The 19,143-nt window shown below is 46.6% G+C and overlaps 1 long non-coding RNA gene across 1 annotated transcript; it reads right to left on the reverse strand.

Moving 5' to 3' along the window:
* Positions 1-8,893: 8,893 nt before the first annotated feature.
* Positions 8,894-19,104, reverse strand: LOC128134959 (uncharacterized). Its single transcript, XR_008232888.1, has 2 exons — positions 17,971-19,104; positions 8,894-16,237 (listed from the first exon to the last, which is right to left on the reverse strand). It is a non-coding gene; the product is annotated as an uncharacterized LOC128134959 (long non-coding RNA).
* Between the last annotated feature and the right edge of the window lie 39 nt (positions 19,105-19,143).

Raw genomic sequence — 19,143 nt, forward strand, 5'->3', positions numbered from 1 at the left:
CCTCATCTCAGCAGTGTTTCCTGGTGATGGGAGCCACAGAGGCTTTGCAAGGGGCTGGGTAGCAACATAATGAACTACTGTAAAGTGAATTTGAATGTTCAGTTCTTTATTTGGAGGTATTTTCATATTTTTCCTATTGCCTACTTTAAGCACTATTACTATTCAACAACAGCAAATTCATTGTGCAGTGCACGCAGACCGCAAGGATGCAGTGCCCAGATAAAATGGCACACGGGGAGCACGAGGAAGCCATGTGAGCAGGTTAGAGTGTTTGTGCAGGTCTGCACTCAGGCAAACAGCAACCTGAGCAAGGCAGAAAACATCCCTCTGCTCCTGCTCTCAGCACCACCCCCACCACATCTGCTGTCTCTGCATTACTGCCCTTCCAGGATTAATGTCACCATAACTCAGCATCACACCACAGCAGGACTAGACACCAGGATGCTCCCGACATGTGTTTGGGGCTAGAGAGTGGGGGAACTGACCTGTCAATCCCACCCACGGAAGGGCCAGGAATACTTCTAGGGACAAGTGGGTGCCACAGCACACCCCTGGCCAGCAGCTCCTGATCCTGCTAGACACAGGCTTTGCCCAAATCAGACACAGCGTGTCTACAGCATGCTCCCTGGACAGACACCTGCCTCCCTGCGGCATCGGTAGGCTGCAGATACTCCGGAGCAAGGCTGTACCGAAACCAGGGACGATTTCAGTGCACGGGGAGAAAGGTGTCCCCTTGTCTCCAAGCCGAGGTGAGGGAGGACCCCGCTGCCAGGGCAGGCTGAAGGGAGGAAGGACAGGAAGGTCCACGCAGCCCTTCCTAGACCAGAGCCAGCTTTACCCGGCCATGCCGCAGTCCTGGTGCTTAAGTGTTGACCACAGCGGGACTGTACATTCCCCGGGATGCAGCAGTTTGACTGCACTCTTGAAGACACGTCGTCCCCTCTGCCACCGACCGAGGCCCTGTGACACGAGGTGCCACTCGCCGCCCTCCCTGCGGCCCCCGGGGGCTGCTCCAGCCTGCAGGCCCTCACCCTGCACCCGCAGCAACCCCTTGCTGCAGACTTCACAGCAAAACTACCCTTGTGGCTTAAAGTTTACCAACTTCTTCCCTTATTTAAATTCCTCTTTAGAGAGCAAGCTCTCCAAATTGCACGTTGCTAATGCCTCTGCCCGCTGCCACGCAGGATCGCCTTCCCCAGATCCTTCTGCGCCCAAGACATGATGTCAGGGCTGGTGAGGTATGGAGCATTTATAACCTTCCACACGACTGCGCGTCTCTGTTTCTCAAGCATGAGAGCACAGACACTGTGCAAGGCTGTGGGGATTGACAGGTACCTGCTTGGTTACACTAAAGCCAGCTGCAACTCTCAGTGCAGCCACAAATTTCCTGCTAGCCGAGGCTGTAGAAACATTACATAGCAGTGTTAAAAGAACTGCTGGCTTTACCTGTGCGCTTGCTGAGACTGAGGCAAGAAGCAGAGTCTCCAGCCCGTATCAAAAAAGCTCAGTTTCAGTTCCATTTCCCAGGATTGTTCTTTGGCAGCCCCTAACGATTACTTGATTTGTTTGTGAAGTGCTTTGAGAGTATCAAATCTTTCAGAGGAAGGAGAATAGAAGAAGGATATCAGTTTTAAATGAAGAAGATAAGAAGCAAACTTACACATGTTGACCCCAACAGTCTTTCAAAATCATGAACAGCTGATGTTGCACCAAAGCTTTCATGTGGGGCCCCAGCAACCGCCTGGTGCAATGCTGGGTGCTCAGCCCAGAGCACATCCCCGAAGCAATTCCCCCACTGTCAAGGGGGAAGCTCTCCACCACTCCCAAATTCTTTGTGAGGCTTGCTCCTTGGCGCAAATTTTTCAGATGACATCAGAGGGAAACTGAGTTTCTAAAGTCACGCAGAAACAGAGGCAGGGTCAGAGAGGGGCAGCAGATAAACATCCTGTACCTCCAACAAGGCCAACAGCGAGGAGACCCTAAGCTGCTCAAGCACAGCTCCCATGAGTAATGACAGCAGGAGGCAGGCAGGTAAGTACTAACAGCACACACTTTTCTCCCCTTCCCCAAGCACTGATGAAATCAAACCACCTCCTCCTCACATAAATAGCTTCTTCCCTTGCCTGAAGCATTTACAGCATCTCTTGGGTTCAGAAATAGAGCACAAGCGGTGGCAGGGCACAGCGAGGGGCAGCTGCACCCTCAGCACCAGCACGATAAGAGCCGGCAGGGCAGGGGGACCACTCCACAGTACCTGAGCATGGTGAGCAGAGCAGGCACGGAGACCATGGCCAGGCTCCAACAAGACTTGAGATCACCAGGCAAGTTTACAATGACAAAGCAGGTCCCTGGCCAGGTGGGGCAGGGTATGGCTGTGGCTGAGCTAGAGACTACCACCCTTGCAACATAGCTCAGGAAGAGGCTAAATCCCCTGGGCTGAGCTTAAACAGAGGTCCCAGCCCACAGCTGGGGGAAGAGGAGGCCCCAGGTGAGGCTGGTCAGGGCCAACTAAGACCTATTTGTGTGCTCAGGCCCTGACAAGCAGCTGGCAGGAGAGGCAGCCTTCCTTCAGGCAGTACATGATCTTTATTGTCCCCCAGGGGCTGCAGAGCTAGAGAAACGTCTCCTGGGGAAGGTCCATGCAACAGGATCTTATCAACCCTCCAGTATGAGCAGGTGGGTAAAAGATTTAAAGGGGTCAGGAAAGAAAAGCTAGGACACAAGAAACATTGCTCCATGAGCCAAACCATCCAGGTGAGGATGGCTCCGCTGCCAACAAAACTGCTATCACAGCTAGACATGAAGACCCCACTGCTGTCAACCCTAAAGCCCATGAGTCTTCAAAGCCCCAGGACATCAAAAGCCTTGCCACTATCTCAAGAAAGAAAAGTCTCAACAACATAAATAACATTTAAACAGAAGGAGGGGTGGCAATACCAAAACACAGCCATGCAGCGTGGCAAGGGGCTGGCCGAAGCCCCCACGCTGATGGCATGTGCCATAGCTGCTCCCACATCACTGGATGCAGACTGCAGCAGCGATGTCCACACCGAGCTCACCATAAGTCTGTGGTGGGTCACAGCTCATCTGCAAAAGCAGGTGTATTAAATGGAGTGACCAGAAAGGTGGAGGTTCTGCAGGCTGGCTCCAGCTAGGCCTGTTGGGCTGTTCGGAATAAACACTGAAGCCAAGGAAAGTCTGTGCAGATTGTTACGGGGGAAAAAAACCCCACTGTGATTCAACTGGGAAACCGTGGGAGAAAGCATGGGGAGCAGGGACTTGTCTCTAAAACCTCTCCTCCATGCATGCATTTAGCTTTTGTTGGCATCACAGCACCATCTGTTGGAAATGCATTAAAAGTGGCCAGCCTGCACTTCACCTTCTCCGCTGATGTTGAGACAGACACAGACCGTGCCATGCTTACATGCACGAGCAGGCAATTTGGGGATAGAAGCCCCGATGCCCCAGTTCACCCTGGTGGTTACCAACCAAAAGCTGGTAAATGTGTGTTTACCCGAGGAAGGCAACCTCCTGAAGCCCCACCAAATCTGACATCTACTCCACACCTGGGCGCTCCTTCTTGCTGCTGAACCTTGTGACTGCATCAATATGGAGACATAAACGTGGTCCTCAGCAGTGAGCTGCGAAACTAAGGAGTCTCATGAAGAAGAGCTGTGTCACAGAGAGGTCACTACGCCCCAAGCCCGTGCTGCAAGCTGCATAGACAGCGTGGCTCGTTGGAAACTGCACAGCAGATGATACATTTGCTCTAGGGATAAAATTTAGCCCTTTGTGGCCCTTTGATTGGTCACAGTGCTGGACTTTACACCTGGAAAGGTTGACATAGGTTAAAACACATGAAGTATATATGCATTATGGCTTTCTCATGGGAGATCTCTGATTTCTTGCCTGCAATACAGTAGGACAGGCCAAATGGCACAAACCTCCATTCTCTCTCCCTTCCCGCCAGCAGGCACAGTGCCATTACACCAGTGAGGCAGGGGTGATGCCAGAGCAAGAGTGTTACCTATAGAGAAAAGTGAGCATGCTCTAGTGGTGAAGCCCTCCTTGCATGCTGAGAAGAGTCCACATTTGGATTTGGGCTGATCACCTACTGCCTGCCCAGACAATTCTGAACTTCATTTTCACTGAGAAGAATCTTTCTCAATCCCATGTGCCATCTTCAGGGATTTCAGAGCTGTGGATCCTACCCTGGGGACTGAGCTCCCGCAGCCAGAGCATATGCTTCGCTGAGCATTCCTGCGTATGTCCTCTCTGGGCTATGCACATGCTGCATCATTAAACAAGCACTAGTACTTCTCCCCGCTTCTACCACTGCAGTGGCAGAACTGGACATACCATGTGTCCTGCAGCTCATTGAAGACATTTCTATTAAAAATGTAACAAAAGAAACAGCTTTGCAAAGATTGCATCTTATTAACTGGGATGCTTCATGGCCTCATTCCTCCCCAGTGCTTGCTGAGGCATTACCATATGGTTGCTGATGGCCATCCAACGCAGGGGCTGCAGCAGGAGGATTCCTGCTTCGCTTGCTCAAAATCAGCAGCACCTGGGGATTACTGGACAGGCCTAACCACGATGAACCTGGTGACCATTCTTCCGCTTCATTCCCGTCACCTGCGGTGACACAGGCTCTGTTGCTACAGATTCCTTCTCTGCATTCATGTACTGCCTTCCTTTCCAGTATTATCATTTTATGTAATTGGCCATGTCAAAAGAGCCCTTATATAACCATAGCCACCCCAGGCACATGTCTTGAAACACGTGCATGCCTCCGCTCTCTGTCAATTGCAATCTTTTGCACATGGATGGATTCAACCCTTCTCCAGGAAATATTAAAAATAAAGAAAACACACTTGCAAGCATCAGGGACTCACTGAGCTTGGCATAACAGCTTTTCATGTCTCTCACAGACAACATCTGTACACTACAACATAAAGAGACCTGGAAACAACAGATGCCAGTGGGAAAATAATAACTTGCTTTACTCATAGTCACCTTCTCTGCGTTCAAGCAGAGCAAGTTCTCTTAATGAAAAATATTTTTTTAATCTTTGCAAGTGCACAGATCTGTGCATAAGCCATCCGTACAGACCAAGGACCTGTACAGAGGCTAGAAACACTTTGAACAAAGTAATTTTAATCATCTAAGTGATTCCATTGATTTTCCTGGGCTACTTGCATATCTAAATGAATCTGAACATTTGCATGACTGCTGCCCAAAAGTTTACTGGCTAAAAGCATTGGCACAATAACTTCCCATGAGATCAGCTTTATCACTGGCACAGGGAACCATATCGACTTGCTCACCTCTCTGCTCACACGGATCATTTGCAAGGGCCAGAGTATCACTTATGGAGAAACCAGGCTGGGGCCTGTTGTGCAATTGGTGCAGTCAAGGAGCACTTTGGCACTGACTTCAGGGAAAGCAAGATCAGGGCCTAGATAACTAAGGTCATGATTTGTTTGCAAAGCGAAGAGACACTTATTCCACCTGATTAGTCACTGCAGCCTTACTTCACTCTGACAGCAAGACTTTGTAGTTTCTTTTTCTCTCCACCTCCTTACTCTGCTCCCACTTCCCATGCGTCCTAGGCAGGTGTCTCTTCTCACCCCTGCCACTGGTAACTGAAAAGCTACTAACTCCAGGTACATGCTAAAAGAAGCTGGGATCCGATCACATCTGTTAAGCTGATTTTGGCCTCATACATGTTCCTGAATGCTGAAGGTAACCAGTTGTTTCCTCCTTTTTATAGTCAATGTTTTATTTCACAAGGCTTATTACGGCAGCCCTTCAATGCCCACGTAGACTCCTAAAGTGTTGTCTGGCCTGAAAATCTTCCTAATTTATGAGATGATGTCAAAGCCTTGGAGTTGTGAGGCTGTGCTGACATCAGTCCAGCTAATGATGGTCCTTTTGGAAGGAGTTGTTTTACTTTTCTCTTGGGCTATGATCACAGACTGTGTTAGGGTTATTGACGGTGACCACAGAGTCACCAGATAGATGCCAGTCATTTACTAATAATTTACTTAAAGGAATGACTTTTCCAGCCCAGCAACTCAGCTGGCACAGAAATGACAGTGGCTTTCTCCTGCCTGGATTTGGGTAGAGCTGGGCTTTGGCCAGGCTTGGACATCAGCTCAGTGTCAGCCTCTGAGACATGACTCCTGCTCAGCCAGCAGTGAGACTGCAGTGCCCAGCAGGTTACACCGTCCAGCCCAGTGAAGATACCCGGCACTTACACCAGCAGAAATGCTAGGAGAGTGCGGAATTTGGAGAAAGGAGATACACTGCTCTGTGCAAAGATGTTTTGTTTTGCTAATTTTACTTTTGAAACTAAAAGGATGTGATTTGAGTAGAACTAAGTCAAAACATTTGATTTAGATTGTCCACGCTAGAAAAGTCACCACATTTGTGCAAAACCATTGTGTTCCTGGTGGAAAAATTCAGCCAACCATGTGTTCAACACCCTACCTCAGACACATGGATACCTGGGTTGGCACCTGTGGCTGATCCCTGGCTCCTGACTGTGCAGACACGACACTAATCCAGTTGTTTGGGGTAATAAATGGCCAAGAGGAGGAATGCCTAACTCCAGCCCTGGCTCTGACAGAAACCACACCAGTCAGTATTTTGACAGAAAGTTTTCAGCCAGCTCTAATGAAAAATCAGAAATCCCAACGAGCCGCACTTGGCTGTCATCTCCCCACCCCCTCATGGCTTTTTTTCTCAGGAGAGCTCACTGTCTTACAAGCATTAATTAATTAAGCTTCTCACATATTTCAAATGCTTGCTGTGAGGTAAGTAAGAGATTTCTGGATCACTTCACTCACGGCTGAAGCGCAGTCAGCCGTCCGGAGAGGAGTGCGATGGCCACACACCAGCTGCAGAACTGCTCCTGGCAGGAGGTGGCCATCGGGTACCGTCTGCTCCTGCTGCAGCAACCCAAAACACCTCGCTGAAGCCACAGCAGTCACACCAGCAGGAATGATGGGAAAATGTGGGTCTGCACCCAACTGTACGTGCTGGGGAATTTGGAGACAGGTGATGTAGCCACTAGAGTTTGCATAAGGCCGGTACCTTCCTCCTGGTGAGAAAAGTGGACGAGCTTTTTCTAAACTAGCTGAGATTCCCAGCATGTATTTCATCCGGACATCTCTGCAACATGCCAGTGGTCTGAGATGAGAAATTTGCTGGAAGCTTTAGAAGCTTATTGCTCAGGCCCACCAGTAAGTTTGTCTGATAGTATAATTCTGACAAAGTTATTTTCCTTAAAAAGTTAAACTCTCTGGAGAGAGTTCCTCATTCTGAAGCGTTTTCTTCTACTGTTAACGCTGACAGAAGATACTGCACATAATTTTCTTTTACATTTTGCCAAAGACATAATTTGCTCACACTAGGTCTCGGTTAAAGCAAAGCAAAGGTTGGGCAGGGCTCGGGAAGTGCAACACAGTGTGCACAAAGCAAAATTCAATGCAAACTAAATCCTGCTTCTCTCAGAAAGTCTCCTGACTTCCCACAGGTCCTCTACATCTCTGCTCCCAAATGCGCAGGACTGCCATAGGAATAATTGCATGAAGACTGCATGTGCTGAAATGCGGTGGTAGGTAGGACCATACAAGCATGGCAAATGCCTTGCCATATTTACAGAAAAAAATGCATAGAATTGCTCATATAAGAGAAAATTGGGCTCATTTAGTTTCAAATAGCATATAAGTGAGTTGATCTCCCACTTCTTCCCGAGGCACAACGGCCTTGCCTACCATGCACAAGCTTACCTCTGAGCCACCCATCCAAATTCCCAGATGGCAAAGTCAGGAATCAGGATCGGGCAGTTGTGGTCTGATACAGCGTCCGTTATGCTCTGCAGTATCTCTCTGTGCAAACATGCAGCAAGGGAAGTACATGAGACGTTAATATAAATATGCTCCTAATGCCGGGGTGACACTGGGTTGTCAGTTACAGACATGAGGTGTAACTCCTCAGAAGCAGGGAACAGCGCTGAAAGATGCTCCGGGTGGAAGACAGCCTGCTGATTTCGGTACAGGTGCGTAGCTCTTCAGTATACACATACCATGTGCTCTTCATGCTCACAGCAGTATTACCAGGTAATCTCTAAACAAATAACTTAGTAAGCAAACTTCATGGTTTGGGGAAGGCCCAAAGTATGAAATTGGGCCAAAATTTAAGAAATTGTAACCATGAAAAAAATTATTTTAAGATTTTGCTTTCATGGGTCTAGAAAGAAAATTTCTCCCTCAAATTGCAATGTCCCGCTTTTGAATTGAGGAAAATTTAATTTCTTAGGCATTTAAAAAGTCTAAAAAGGAACTGAGCTTTTGGTTTAGGTCAAAATGTTTAATTCACACCAATTTGTGTGTGTGTTTCAGTATGAAAAAGTCTCTTCAGGTTGAACAAAAAATAACATTTTAACAAATTAACCATCTTTTGTAGTCAGTCACCAGCCCCCCCTTTGCCCCACACATCCCACCTGCTTACTCAATCCTGCTCTTAAATTTTGCTGTAGGATCTTTAAATCTGCACTTGGGCACTTTATTTTAACATCTTTATTTCCCACCTTCCTTTCCTTTTTCGTGTAATCAATACCATAAGATCAAAGCATTGCGATGCTTTGTGGAGGTGTTGTGAAATCAAAAGCAGCTGGTTTAGAAGCCTTCCTCAGCAAGCTTTATCAGCTTCCCCGGTTCTGGGAAAGTAAAGCTGGGTCAAGGCAACAGCACAGCTTGTTACAGCACAAAGCATCCATCTCTGAGGATAAACAAGTTATTTGCATTCTTTTTCGCTCTTACAGCATCATGCTCTCCAGCCAAATGTAACACTGTAAATAGTAAAACAAAGCAACGCTTCATCCTGCTGGCTGAAGACCTTTATCTTCTGAGGTTACAATGACAAACAACAGGCAAACGAAAATACTCTCCCAAACCTAAACAAAATAATGGTTAAACCCAGATGTTGTTTTTTTCCATATGGGTATACAAATCTATTAGAAAAGTATAAATATTATGCCTGCACATAACTGCATGCAACACCTGGAGCTGTATTTGTAGTACAGGTTCAGCTGGAGGCCTCACACTCAAAATCAGGAGTGGGAGTCTTCAGTTTACCAGGATGTAAAGTCAGAGTTTGAAAATACTTGAAGTACCATGACACCTAAGGGGCTTGCTAACTAAACACAATGCTACTTGTATAAATATTTGCAAAATCAAGATTATCTTAAACGCACTTAAAGATTCTGATCTACTGGATTGTGGCAGCCCAACTCCTGCCCTGCTGCAGAGCTCCCGGTCCTGCCTGCCAGCTGAAAGCTGTCTGAATTGGGGGTACATGGGCCAACGAATGCCTCCCTTCCAGGGATGCTACAGAGACAGTCGGTGTGCACACATCTGATTTAAAACAGAGGCTTTCTGCATGTGCAACGCCTATTTGGGTATCATTCCTTAAGGCCAAGAAGTTCATGAAACTCAACCACTAATATTTCTAAAACTAAGTTTATCATTTTCTTCCTGTTCAGTTCCTTCATTTTAGATCCTAAAAATGGAAAGGGCCTTTTATTCCTCCCTACTGCAATATAAAACCCAAGGGAGAGTAGAAACCAGAAGAAGCCTGGAGAAATGTGGCCCTCAATGGCCAGGACTCTCAGAAACTTCAGATGTTCTCCAAAGCCCCTTTGAATATCAGCCAGATTTGCAGCCTGAGCCTGAACCTTAACAAAATAAAATCCCTCTGTACCATGTAGGAGGAACACCAGCTGGCCAAAGGGAGGGGGAGGAAAACAAAAAGGCCACATTTTCACAGCTGTATTTGATAGGTAGCTTTGCTAATAATAATTTCATAAATAGCCTCACCAGTCTGGCCGTGTCTGGTGGTACTGAGTGACCCTTCGGAAGCTGCTATCTCCTTGCAGGCCTCAGACCCTTCACTTTACTGACTGGCTGCAGCAGAGGACAACCTGCCCTACCGTAACTCCAGGGGAGGCAGAAGAAGGACCACCATGTCCTGCCCAGAAGGCAGGAGGGAGCACTCTTGGGCCACCTCTTGTCAGCGGGACAGTGGCTCCTATAAAGACATCCTGCCAAATGAATGCTCTGGTCTTTCACTGCCTCTCAGAGTGTGACAGCAGTGGCATCCTACACCAAAGAAAAGGGGGTGGAAGGTCCAGAGCTTTGAATTAGGTACGCCTAAACCTCTCCCACATGGTGCGCTCCCTGAAGAAGATCAAAAAGCTTCTGACCTCGAACAGCCAGGCTTTACCTGAAAAAAAAAAAAAGAAACTTAACTTTCTAAACAAATTCAAAGTCAAACTATCAGAGACTGAACATGCAGCGCTCTGCCTACCCTATTTCAAGGCTTGGCTGCAAGTCAGTGACTTTTTGAGCTGCAGCCAGCTGTGCCTGTCCAAGTGGATCCCTGGGGAGCCCCGAGCCTGGCTGCCTTCCGCCCACTCCTCTGCAGTTTCTTGATCTCTGTGCCCGAGCTGTTCCAGCTCCTGGGCTGTGCTCCCTGTCTTCATCCTCTGTCCAGGTCTCAGATCTTCCTTCTGAATGTGCTCAGTAGCAGAGAAAGGGCAGCCTGCCTCTGCTTCTGGAGGTAACACCTGATCCAGTCCCTGCCTTAGAAACACTAACGTAACTGGGGTAAAAAAACAGGAAAAAAAGATACTGTTTGTGACAAAGGGCATGAAAGATCCCCCTTTGAATCTCATGACTTCTCCTGCACTACACTGTGGTCCAGTCCCACTCATGATGTGAGACGGAGGTGACTTCTAACGACAGGGTGGATGCTCTGCTGCACATTCCTAGGCATGGCTGATTTTGCCCAGCAGGCAGCACCTTCTTCCAAGCTGCACAGCTCAGCTTGCGTGGTTCGCCCCTCTCCTCCCCAGCCAAAGACAATACTCCTAAGGGCATCTGCAAAGGAACCATCCTACATCCTGCAGAGGTGCTGGCATAACACAATACCTTCAATCTCCTTCCTCAACAACCTCAGTCAAAAATGCTTTGCCTTGACCAAGTCCCAACAACAACTGTGTCAGCCCCAAGTGGTGAGCAAACATTCATCATCATTAACATCAAAATATGAGACCCAGGAGGGAGTCCTGTTAACTCCAGGACTGTTTTTTGAGGGGAGGGACAAGAGCAGGATCTGCTCTTCTCACTGGGATGTCACTGTCACTAGAAATATCACTGTGTCCAGACATGCTTCAGGTGATGAAAACTCTAACACAGCACAAGGAATTTCTTTTTGACCTTCAATTCTCCCTTTTGCTGAGATACATCATTGCATTTTCACAGCTTGAGCAGTCTCTCTTTGCTGGATCCATTTGAGACACAATGTTTTTGCCTAAACTCCATTTCCTTCCTTCCAAAGCAGTAAGATCTGCTTATGACTCAGCCTTCAATAAAACACACAGCAAGGACCATTAAAATGAATGCGCAGTGCAGGGATAAAATTCACAGGCTACATTTTTTAGGCTAGAATCTTCGTTGCCCTTTATTTACCCTCAAAACCAATATTAAGTCATGTTTTGTCTCGGTACAAAGTAAATTTACCAGTAAAAGAGGAGTTTTAAATGGAATCTTTCTCCAGTGGTGAGAGAATATTTCCATGTGATAAATAAAGTGACAGACAGGACTGAAGAGGCTGCATGATGGCCCTGGAGAGCCTGCACTCCCAAGCCACCACGGTACTTAGAGAGACAACACTCCCCAGCCATCTTCTGCCTGAATAAAGATCCCACCAGCTCCAAGGAAATGACTTACTGAGAAGTGTGGGTGGATAGCAGAGAAGGAAGCCAGAGGGATTTTTTTTTAGTTTTGCATTCACAAATTTGAAAAGAGAGCATTTCAGGCAAAGACTCATATTCTCAATGAAGTTGGAAAGGCTGTGGTTTTTCCCCCTTGATGTTTGTGAGAGCTGGCCTCAGGGTCTACCTGGCTGCGAGCCAGAGGTTTCCAAGTCCAAGGCCTTGAAGTGTTTTGCTCTTTTACAACAGTGCACAAGAAGTGAGTAGTGAGGTAACCTATAGGGGAGGCAAATAGCATTATCCTTCCTGTACAGTGGGGGGGACTGAGACTCAGCATCCTATATTAATCCACCAGTCCAAAGCCATTCATGAAATGCATTTGAAATCTGATCCTAAATTTTTTGAAATGACCCTTTTCACTGAATTTAGTGAAATTTCACGCAGACTCTAATCTCTCTGGTTTTCTTTTTAACCAGCCGCTTGCTTTCATAAGAGAGACATCCAGGCACCCAGTGTTCTCCAACAACAATTAAAGCTTGTAAGTGTCCAAATACAAGAATGAAGGGAAATAAAGGGAAATAATGTATCCATTTCACAAAAAAATCTAACAAGAAATAAAAATATGGCCACTTTGTGTAAATTCAGTGCTAGGATGTGTAGTGACTACACAGTCAAAAAGTATTTCTAAAGTACATGAAATTATTTTTTACAGATATGAACTGAGGCGTATGAAAAACATCCATAAAAAAAAAAAATCTCCTCTTTAAAGTTTCACTACAACATACAGCAGTGAGCTTGAGGATTACTTTAGACGTGCTTTCAGGCAGCAATACCCTTGTGTAACACCAAGTGAGCTGAGGATACTTGTCATTAAACAGCCTCTATGGCACTAGCTTTCCTTTGCTATGAGCAATCCTGCAGAATGCCAGTAATACAGCTCAATTACATGTAAGAAAAACCCACAGATTTTAGGAAGAGCTATAGAGAGTGATGCTCCATTAGAATAACCAGTAGAGATGCAGTATTGCAGTTTGGCACCTGTTGTCCAGCGTTGCAACTTATTTCTGTGTCTTAAACAGAAAAAATCCCAGCTGAACAACGCATTTCAGGCAGTACATTAACCTGCTCTCAGGTCTGGGGAGGAACGGGGGGGGCACTCCTCAAAACGGGTAAATAAACCACCCCACAGTCCCATATTCTAGCTATGAATTCAAACTTACTCTAGTTTACGCTGGTTGAGGTTCTGGCCCAGAGACTGGCAGAAAATGAGCTAGCAGTGACAACAGATGGGAGGGCAGGACAAGGACAGGGCTAAAAGAGCTTTTTAGAGCAATTCTCCTTTCCTGTAAAAGCTGTAGCATAGATCTTCAGTAAAGATCCTTTGATTTCTGTTGAGCTCTGCTGGTCAATACTAAGGTGTGGCCCTTTCTTAAGGTCGTCTTGTATCCATGGTCTAACATGACAAAAATCCAACAGAGACAGAATAGCTGGTCCTTTTTTTTTTTTTTTTTCCCTTGAGTATTGGTTATGGCTTATTTTGCTTTCATTAAGTTTACTGGAACTAGCATTTTACCCCACATCTCCACTGTGATGAGATCCTGGTTTCCTTTGCATTAAAACTCCATGAAATCTGGACATTTTATAAATGAAGAAGCTTTCGGGATTCCTGATCTATCTCCATTTACAAAATTACCACCCTGTTTACCGTTAGATAAAACAGGAACATCTCAGTGGTGTAATTTCTAAAGGCAAAGCTGAGTATTTAATTCATCAGACTGATTTTGTTCCCGAGATCCTGGTGAGCTGCTCCATGGCCAGTAGGTGACAGTCTCAGCAACAGAAAAACCTGGGCAGCTCACAAAGAGGGGGGTTGTTCAGTATTCTGCCAGGATGTAAATGTTACTTGTTTTTAGACACATAGACAGTCCACAACAGCGGGCAATATTTTTCACCAAACATGCCAATAACAAGGAAGGCCAGCAAAGCTCCTGAGCGTGGTTTCCTACCTCCCCAAGCAGATACTACAGATGAGGGCATTAACCACACCGCGCTCAAGAGGTACCAGCACAATTCTTAGCAGCATTCAGAAAAAACCCTTCACATCTCAGGGTAGGTGTGAAACTAGCAGATATAAATAAAAGCACTTATAAATCAAGCCCAGTTGAAACATAAGCACATTCAAGCATGGCACAGTTACACCGGCTGATACCTTTAGCATTTTGAAGAGGGAACAGGACATAGAAAATCTGTGTGCATTTTAGGCGACTGCAACATTTTCCTTGCAGCAGCCCTAGACAGGGCTGCGTGCACAGCTTGGAGCACAATCGCTGCCTGTGAACACAGGCGTGTGCTTACAGCATGACTGCCGGTGATGACCAAGAAAACCTTTGCAGCAAAGGCTAAGAAAACATTTCCTTCGTTCATTTAGACACATGCATGTCACTTATTGAAATGGCTGCATCTCGTTTAAAATCTAATGGAATACAAGAACTGCTGAGTGGATCAGTCAGAACCAGGATGTGTGACTTAAGGGAAAAATGGCAACCCATAGTGGGTAGAGGGAGGTTTTCTAATCCACAACCATTTCATGTTATCCCCTACCGTAGAGCTGTCACTCTAAGAAACCTCACTGCACCCACTGCCATCCACCGCTGCTAGAAAGAAGGTCTAGGTTCTCAAGCAGAAGTTGCCAGTCTTGGCCAGGGTCACCAGCTCCCCAACACATGCAGTTTTGATGAAATGTGCTCGTACCAGGAACAGAAAGCCAGAAATCACTTGCCTGATCAGATTTATTTCAACCCAATGGGGACTTTGCCTGAGCGAAAGAATAAACTTCTTAAATCAAAATGGTTTGGCCAGTCTGAGAGGTATCCAGCTAGCTAAAGCCTCAGAGAGTGTATAACAACAATTCAATAAACCAGAGATATGCTGATTTAAATATCTATTTCTGGCGGTTTTCCTTGTCAAATAAGGATTTGAAGGTGTGCAAATTCCCAATCATAAGAATTTTAATCACATGTGCCTGGTATCGCAGACCGTCTTGATCCAAATTGTGTTTTAATTGAATTCTATCAGCTGCATTAGATCTTAAAACTTGTCCATGTTTCTCTGCAGTTTAAAGTAAGCATTTATGCATTACTAGTGTGATAAAGATATGTGTTGAGAAAACAAATGAATATCACATTGATTGCACTGTAAATCTCACCTGCATTGCTACTCTCTTGTCCTGGTGTTGAGAGCTGTGACTGGTAAGTGGAGAAGACTCACTGCCTTTCCACACAGCGTATGTCAAGACAAGTGATGGGGTGAACCGCAGGACAGATTGTATTTATTACCAAACAGTCAAAGAGTTATTAGTAGGTGCAATGCTATAAAAGGTGTGTTCTTACCTTGGTTTGTCTAACCCAAGTTGAAAAACAGGCACAATTTGGATCTGAACACGGATGTGACATCCAACACTATAGCTGTTTACCCACACTATCCATCCTGAGAGCACCTTTCTTTTGTGCCATGGAGAGAAGTTCTTCTCGATTACATTTCTCCTTAGTGTTTCAATAATTCTTTCTTTCTCTCTCCTCCATGTATCCATCTCCTTCCTGCCATCCATCTTTTGCTTCATATTGATTTCAAGACTCTTTCCTTCTTTCATTTCCCCTTCTCCCCTTCTCCTCACTAACCACATTTGGCCACTCAGACCCATTTAACAGAGTACTGTGGAGAGCGGACTCTGCCTTTGGTAGTGCAAGGAGCAATGTGTGAAACCGTCTGCAGTTACAGAGAAATCATCTTGCAGTGGCCACACAAATCTCGCCATCTCCTTGATGCTGCCAACCAATGGGAGCACCAGGATTTGTATTCTGCCCTGAGAAAAAGCAGGGCAAGTATTAGGCAAACTAATCACGCTGCAGGGATTTGTGTAATGAAAAGTACCTCTGCTTGGGGGTCAGAAATGGTGTAAATCAACCGCACACCGTTGGGTAGGGCAAATTCATCCAGTATCTCCTTATTCTCTTCCGTCATGTTCATTATTGGGGCATCTGAACATCTAGGAAGCGATACCTCGGCCTGGTTTGTCTCAGGGTATTCTTTCAGAGACCGCTGGAAAGCAAGCTGGTTTACAGACTGCACTGCACGCAGGAGGGCTGGCTGCATCTCGCACCGTGCAGTCCTGTCTCTGCCCGGGGCCTCTACACGCTCCCTAATGCAAACAATAGTAATGCAGACTTAATGATCGCTGTCATTTCCATGTGCCTACCGCTGATCTCTTAATGAAATATTCTATTTAAATAGCACTGGCACGAGCACAGTTCCATGCTGGCAGGAGCCACAAAATCAGTCTACCAAGTGAAAAGGTTTTGCAGGACCTGCCGTACAATAGGAAGCTCTTGGTGAAATATTGTTTGACAGTTTTTCTGCCTGCTCCTGCAGTAAGCATGACACCTTCCTGGCGTTCTGAAGGGAAAGAAGAGAACAGAGGATGAAAATTGCCTTTATCTCAGGTTGGGGGACAGAAAAAATTCTGAAATGAGGATGACAGTCTGTGGCAATATGGATTTGGCATTTGTTGATGGGTGAGTGCTATCCACTCAGTGCTGCTGTAACACGCTTGCTCTCTGCTGTCAAATCCTGCTAGGAGCACTGCTGCAGAAGAGAAAAAATTGCTTGCAGCATCACACAGACTCTTTGTTTACCTATTGTCATAAGCAGGAAACCAAATATTGAAAAAAAAAGCTAAAAACCTGTTCAATGACCATGTGTGTTGTAGGAAATAGGAAAATTACTGAAAAGTGGTGGGTTTTAAAAGTTGAACATGCTATACGCCCAGTCTAAAATAAAGACAAATAGATAACATGTATTTTTCACTATTTCAGAGATGAACGAAAGCATTGAGCTTACACCTTTGTAAGTCATCAGCTCTGGGAAGCATTGCATGACATAAGCAGAGTTCTCTAAATTTCACCTTTACTTTGGCCTTACACACCTCGCCCCTTCCCCAGCCTCCTCCGAGCGCTGCTCATGTGCAGGCAGTTGCCGGCTGCAGCTGCTGCAGGGTCCCAGGAAGTGGTGTAGGAGCTGGGAGCACCACGTGAAATCAGGGAATTCACAGTCCACCTGTGTCATAGCACCTACTCCATCCTTCTACAAGCTCTCCCAAGGCAAGGAAATGCTGAAGTTGCTGGTGAGTTAGTGGTTGACTGATAGAAATACTTTTCCCCTTAATAAAAGCATATTTTCAGAGCATATTTTCAAAGTTAACTACTAAGAAAAGTAATGCAATGGGAGCTGTAATTTAGTCCAGCTACTCTACGAAGTCCTCCTATAATGTCCGTGATGATTCTGTGTTCTGTCCTACACATTTTCATGGAAGCTAACACTAAAAACTGCTTCAGCAGGACAGAAATCAGCCTCATTCAGTAACGATCCCCTATTAATGGTTGAGAGGGGCATTATCTTCCCTGTTCTATCACTAAAAGGCAAACGGGGGAGGCCATTTCCTTTACTGTACCACGGGTTGTGTTAGAGACACACAGAAAGAAGAGAACAATGACCAAGATTTGCATTTGCTGAAGGGCTCAGTACATTGCTCCGTTGTGAGCGGGCCAAGACCTTCAGCACATGAATTCTTGTGATTCATCCTTCCCTCTAGTCTACCTCTCTGTATCCCGCATGGTACAGAGAACTCTATGTGTTTATTTATACACAAAAAAGTCTTTGCTTGTGACTGTAGTATTTGGGTGCTTGGCCCAGGCTCCCAGGCCAGAGGGGGGGTACAGACTGATCTGGTGAATCTGTATTTTTTACTCTCCTGCCAGACTGCTGAGTGACCTTGGGCAGTTTACAGCTGCTTCACCTCTCGCCACCTCAGTTTCTGTAAAATTATCCTGTTTTACTTTGAATAGCACGTAGATATTGACTGATGCAAGGGCAGGGTATTATTGCTTACGTGTGACTCAAATAAAGCCAATGCCTAAAATCCAGAATCAGCAAGGCAGAGAAATTGATAGAGAAAAGAGCAGAAATGTGAAATTGTTCCTCTGCTTCAGCTGGTCTCCCCCCACTGTCCCACCCAAACACAGGCAATTACAGCCCAACCGCACCATCCGATTTACTCCATGTCAGCCACGCCGAGAAGTTCAGGTAACCCCCCAAGGCATAATAAGTGACATCTAAATAAGCCCACGCACGTTAGGATGAGTCTGTTTAAAGGTTACAGTTCTTCTGTGCTGACGAATGCATGTTTCAGAGCAGACGTTTCCCTTTGGAAGGCTCTGGATACAGAAACCTGGCACAAAGGGCAGCGTGCCGCCCGCGTTCAGGAAGGACGGGCACCAGTCACTGCCCCGCCGATCACGCCATGTCAACCGTAGCTGCCCAGTTTCTCGTTAGCAGTTTAGGCGAAAGCATAAAACCACGGATGCACGATACGGCATGGCTGCCAGTCAAAGATGTGTCACATAAATGTACTCTAACCGGTTGAAAAGGCAAACAAGTTTCTGCTGCTCATGAACATCACGCGCTGAAGCTGACTGTCTTTCCCAGCTACAGATAACTCCTCCTGGAGTTTGTAGGAAGCCCTGTCCTGTGCATAAGGGTCATGACCGTCTCAGAGTTGAACTGTGGAGAAGCTGGAAAGCAGGAGACTAGCTGCTTGTTGGGAGGTGGGAAGCAGATACCAAATGGTTCCCAGCATCGCCTTTGCAGGGACTAATGCGCTCACGGGGCCTGCTCCTGAATTTTGCTGCATAAGCAGACTGTAAAATGTCACTTGTACAATAAAGAGGCACTTAACGTTTTTTTCTTCCAAACGTTTAGCTGCTAAGGTAGCAGCAGGTTGGAAGCATGCATTCGGAGCAGATTTGGTGAACGTACCCAGCGCATTGCCAAATTTCCAACTATCACAGGGCTGCAAAACCTCTCACCTCTGAAATCCCCAAGTTGGTCATAGGTGTGCATACGGGGCGAACGTGCCTGGGAGGTGTCTTCCGAATCCACAGCGCCCACATTTCCCTCGCACTCATCTGTGCAGCACAGGAGCACGCAGGAACGCCTGTATGCATGTGTGCCTGCTCTTGCCTTTCTGTGTGTCCTGCATTCACGTCACCTTGTACGAGCACGTACAGCTGCGACCATACGCGTGTCCGACCGTGCAAGTCTACGCTTATAGAGGCGTATACGTGCCACGCCGCACATGCAGCTCTCTATACGTGTGTGTGCGTGTGCGCACACCGTTGCCGCGTTGCTGCCCGCTGCTCCTTCCCCCGGGGGTGCAGGGCAGCCCCGCGCTGCCAGGACGCCCCGGTGCCGTGCCGAGCCGGGCCCCGCCGAGCCGAGCCGAGCCGTGCCGTGCCGGGGCGGGG

Source organism: Harpia harpyja, chromosome 21, assembly GCF_026419915.1.
Source record: "Harpia harpyja isolate bHarHar1 chromosome 21, bHarHar1 primary haplotype, whole genome shotgun sequence".
Classification (NCBI taxonomy): Eukaryota; Metazoa; Chordata; class Aves; order Accipitriformes; family Accipitridae; genus Harpia; species Harpia harpyja.